Raw genomic sequence first — 6,000 nt, forward strand, 5'->3', positions numbered from 1 at the left:
TAAATTAATATTATAAATAATAAATAATAATATTTATATAAAATATAATCTTTTATAAAATACTTGACCAAATAATTATGTAAAATAATAAGGTATATTATATATTTTACTTATTTTAATTTAACTAAAACCTTTTTAAGTCTTTATTATTAAGAATTTTATCAATTTATAATAACTATTATTAATACACACACACACACACATATATATATATGTATATAAATATATACATATCTATATGGTTTTAACCAAGGTTCGAAAAGAATAGTTAATATGTCGGTTTTAATAAAATATGAATTAATTATGAATTTTATGATATTTATAATATTATTTAAATTGTTTTTAAAGAGTTAAACATAATACTTAAACATTTTCCAAAAACAAAAAAAAAGGGTGAAACGGGATGGGGGTGGCTCGAACTCGCGCCCCCAACCTCAACGAGTCTTAACGCAACCACCCAAGCCATCTGGGCTAGGGTGTGAATTGGTTATAATCTGAAACACCTATGAATTAAACACAGACGCGAACCATAAACATATATGAACCCTGGATCAATCAATCAGCCAATATGTTAAACGATTGGCCAATTAACCTTAGGGTTAATGAGTAGAGTGCAAGGACGAACTGAACATGTATAACAATTACTTACAACACTGATTAATTGAAGGCTAAATCGTTCTCTATAGGGCCGACTAGAGCATGAACGGGGATCGTTGCTTTGCAGGTTGATATGATGCAATTCACTATAGGGGTTTGCTTCGTAAAGTAGCAGGGAAGGTGCAGACCAAACAATTGAATTATAACCACTTCGAGATGGTATAAACCTAAATTATAAAAGATGGTTTGCGATATAAAGTAAATACGATCATTTTGATCTCTAATTCCTAATTAACTATGACGGCAAGGCCGAAATTGGCGAGATGAGCAATATACCCATATCAATTCCTAGTTTAGAGCGAAGATTAAGGTTCAAGATATCAAAACGGGTCATGGGTATGCGGGTTTGGATCCAGATCGCGGGTTTGGGTTATTGGGGTAAATGAATATAATATCTTGATTTTTCAGATTTGCTAAAAGGTCATTGAATTATAAAGATGGGTACAAAATGAGGTTAAACTATTGTTTAGGGTTAGAATTGAATATATATAAAATTTCTATATATGTATTAAATAAGTATAATAAACAAAATAATAATAAAATAATGATAACTCGATAGACGCGGTATTTTAAGGATAAAATTTCCCGAACATAAAAATGGGTCGGGTAAGAAATACAAATTGTTATATGAAAAGTCTGTGTTATTACACTCTTCAAATTAATATTTTTTACTTTTCATGTGCAGAGTTCATTCAAAACCTTTGGTGACAACTGGATTGTTAATAGTGGATGCTCTCGGCACATAACTAACAATCTTAATCTCCTTACAAGTGTAAAAGATATTCAAGGAGGTTATGTTGCCTTTGCGGGTAACAATGGAAGACATATAACCAAAGAGGGTTAAGTGTCCAGTAATAGTTTTGCATTTAGTCTTATTTGATGCTGGGTTGGGTAGCTGCTTGCTATCTTGTCCTTTGTTAGTTTCCTCAATAAATATTGATTGATCGTTAAAAAAAATAATACATACAGGACACATTTTTTTTAGTTATAATTTGGGAAATAATTTTGTTCTTGTATTAATGAATATACTTTACTTAAAAAATTATAATATTAATTAAATTGTTATGACAGGATGGAATCTAAAATTGTAGGTTAAAAGAGGGTAAATTCAAATATAGTCACTAACAACGGGCATGTGGCACAATGAACTTTTTATTTATTAAAATAGAGATCATATTTATAGGAAACGTTAAACATGTCACGATTCACTATCTAGATTGAGGTACAAAAGCGTCTCGATTCCCGGCGGTATGTGATCCGGATCGTAATATTGAAGCGTACCTGGTTGATTAATGATTCAAACTTTCACCTGCAGAATTGTGTTCCCGATTGAAGAAAACGGCATGCAGGATCATTGAAAAACACGTACCAAAATTCCAAATGACAATTTCAATTTTCTTTAAAAAAACCATCGCTATACATTGTTTGATCTCGTTAATCCAACACTCAGATCTCAGATATATGTATAATTAACCTAATACGGATCTAGTTCGTAATTGCCATCGATTGTTAGTTATACGTTATATATATATATATATATTAATTGTATGTATGTGTATGATAATATTAGTATGAAGCTTGAGAGAGTAATCGGGCAGCAATTCGATAATGTAAAACTCAAAACTTAACTTAAACAGTGGACAAACGCCACTATATATAGAAGATGGATCTAGTTCATTACACATTCCGTAACGAACTAGCATCCACTTCGTTACATACATTTAAATGAAATAACCTTCACGAATCACCCCCTGATTCGTTAAACATCCTTAACGAATCAGGAGAGATATTAACTTAGATCTAGTTCGTTAAACATCCTTAACGAACTAGACTATTACTTTAGCGAACTACATTAATAACTTAATAATTTATTACATAAATAAACTACAAATACATAATCGATAAATACAAAGAATCGAGATGCAAAACCGTGCACTAATAGTCACCCCCTCGTCTTGAGCTCTTTGTCTTTACTTTACTTGAAACACTTGGACTGCCAATCTCTGCAACTATGAATCTCGTTCTCATAACATACACGCACAACGCGTTGGAATTGCATAGCCAGATCATAGTCTTCATTGCGCTCGAACAAAATCTTATTCTTGTGTAGCACGTCGTTATCGGTCTCGGCTAAGTTAACCAGCCACATTGGATCAATGATTTTGATCAGCTCGGTCTTCAAACCTTTGCCCAGGACATTGACGGTCTCGCCAGTTCAGTTATCGTAATACCAACGGTTGAAAGACAGATGCATGTGTTGATTCAAAGTCTTCACTGGTACCCGCTTCATGGTCTTTGGTGGCTTAACCTTGAGGATCAACTTTCTCCAACTCGTCCTTGGATCAATTCATCTATATCTTTTCGGGTTGGAACCTGAGGCTTGAGAAACTTGAATCCATGGTTGACTTCAAATAACAGATGTTGATGGAACCAGTCTGCTATCCAATCACCCCACGGTTGATAAATGGATGACACACGAGGGTACGGACATCCCAACGCGGTAAAGTGAGAACATCCATTATCTTTTCATAATATTGAACCCCCTTTTCCCATTTAATAATACATACTTTAAGATCGAAATCAAATAACCAAGAAATGATATCACCTTGAACCTTTGACACGGTTTTTAATGATGTCACTTGTTTGGCTTTAGCACGAGCAGCAGCTTCATCCTTCTGCTCTTGATCTACATATCTGTATGCCTCAATAATCTTACGGGTTCTCTTGCTTTGATACCCAAACCATCTTGCAATATCAGCATCAGTCGGGTTTTCAATCGAGTTGAATCTCGTTTCAACCACCTTTTTACCCTTGGATACCTTTTCAAGATTATCCTCAGCTGCTTTAAACGTTTCCTCATTAAATACTTGGAGCACCCTGATCAACGTTGGTGTGTTGAAACAGGTCAGGATACTTCTCAGCTGTGATGTCTTCAACATTGACTTCCTCATCTTCATAAATAAAATCCGTATTCATTTGAATAGTCGGATCATTTAAAATCTCCTCATCATTCTCTACTTCCACATCCGGCTTTGCCTCTAACACGGTCAACTCATCATCATTCAAACCAAGCAGTAGTGAAATCTGCTCTCGTGTTAGAGACTTTTGCACAAACTGCCCAACTTCAATATCATTCCGATTCACCACACTCCTGACCACCCCCGATCCATCCACAAAGATAACTGTATCAGCTTCAATCATCTGAATCGGTTTAGCAGCAGTCGTATCATGATAAACAATGATCTGCTTATCCGAATCACCAGCTCCACTAGTGCCTGCACCACAGGAAGAACCGTGAGATTGTTTAGACTCATTTCCTCCAGCACCTGAAGCATCAGGGTCCTCCTCCTCATCATTTTTCAACTTTTTCAAAACATCATCTTTACACATGAGTTGAAGAATGAGATCATCTTGTTCTTTTAGCTTCACCCCCTGAGACGTAACAATCTCACAAAGGGCTTTCGTTTCCTTCTGACAAAAGGAGACGTAGCTCATTAGTTTCTTTTGATTTTCCATGAGGCGTTCTTGATTCAGACGGTCAACAGACATTTGATCTTCATACAAATGGAGAAGACTTAACAACATATTTGTCTGCTGAGTTGGAGACATTGCATGAAAGGAAGAAGGAATAGGTTGCACAGGACCCTGTGGTCGAATCAATCTCAAGAACGAGATATCCATTGGTGGTGGAGGAAACATCATCGGTGTTGGAGAAACCACCGAAGTTACAGTAGAAGGCATTGGCAATGTAGATAGGACAAAATGTGGAATCATGCCAAGCCTTGGATCTGAAGTGAGCATAGTCGTCAAAGTAAGCTCCGAAGTGCTAGTAGTAAGCGGCACCGCCGGGCGTAGAGGAGTGGACGACCTTGGAGGTTGAACTCCGAACGAGACGCCAGCACCAGCCGACACTCGACGCTTAGATGGCCCCTCAGTGGCCAACTCTTTGCCTTTTCTTTTTCGTTTTGCTGCAATTGTAGCAGCTAACGCTGCTTCAACAGCAGCTTGTTGTTCAAGTATAGGTGCAACACCATCACCACCATTACCACCATCACCATCATCGTTCCCACCTGGTCCCTCCTCACGCTCAGAATCTGAATCGTCATGGATCCAACGATCATTGTCAGGACATTCATAATCAGGGTTTACAGTTGACCAATCAAACGGTTGGTCCTAGGTCTCTCCTTTCGATAGATCTTCATTCTTCGCACCGTATCAGCCGTCATATGATCTAACTCCAAGATGTCATCTATCAATGTTTGATCGATAACCAAATTTGGAATCAAGTCTTGAATGATTAACTGAAGAAACCTTGGATACATCAGGAACTTCTTCTTCTGAACTGTTTGCAGACACTGTTCTTTAAGACGATAGAAGATCATCTCTGAAAAATTAAACAACTTATTAAGAACAAGTGCCGCAAAAGCTGATTGTAACATGACACGTCATTCATCAAACCCGCCTTTACGTCCTCCCAAGCAATGGATTAACACATGTAGGAGATACTTGTAAGTAGGACACGACCCATTCTTGTTGTACATAGATTCTCCGATGTCACCACCATAAAATACACGACGAAACAGTCCTTTGATAAGCTCTTTATCAAATTCACATGGATAATCATCAGTATCACCAAAACGAAGAACTTATCGAATCACACGAATATCAACAGTAATAGGCGCTTGGTTGATTGTGGTAGTGATATGGTTCTCAACATCAATGTATCTTGCTGTACTCCAGAATTGACGAATAATACTGCGACGGACTTCAAGATCAACAGTGATAGAGTAGTGAATACGCAAACGACGTAGAAATTATAATAATCCTCCAAATACCGCTTCATCTGCAAAATTTGTATCGACAAAGGCACATATATTATGCTTTTTATCGTACGGCAATAACGGTATAACTTGTTGTTGCTGTTGTTGCTCTTGTTGCTCAGCAACTGGTGGATCTTGTTCCATATTATCAACCATATGTCTAAATAAATAAAATTGAAAATTCAGTAAAATTATATAAAACCATAAGGTTGTAAATTTGAACACTTATCAATTTACAATAATAAATAATTACCCTTTAAATGTCATTCGTTAAAGAATCAGTCTGATTCGTTACAAAATGTATAACAAATCAATTGATTCGCTATCAAGTAAATTGTTGACGAACCAGAAGTAGCGAATTACTATTGAAAAATGACGAATTAAGAACTAGTTCGTTATATTTTAACAACTAATTCGTTATAATTTAACGAATGTACATCTGATTCGTTAATAAAATGATTCGCTATTCTAGTTCGTATTATTTACTTAACGAATTGGACACGAATGAGTTCCAATTCACTAA

The sequence above is a fragment of the Bidens hawaiensis genome, unplaced genomic scaffold (assembly GCF_021521415.1).
Source record: "Bidens hawaiensis isolate Kalapana, Puna unplaced genomic scaffold, B.hawaiensis_p1.1 tig00004474_1, whole genome shotgun sequence".
NCBI classification, from domain to species: Eukaryota; Viridiplantae; Streptophyta; class Magnoliopsida; order Asterales; family Asteraceae; genus Bidens; species Bidens hawaiensis.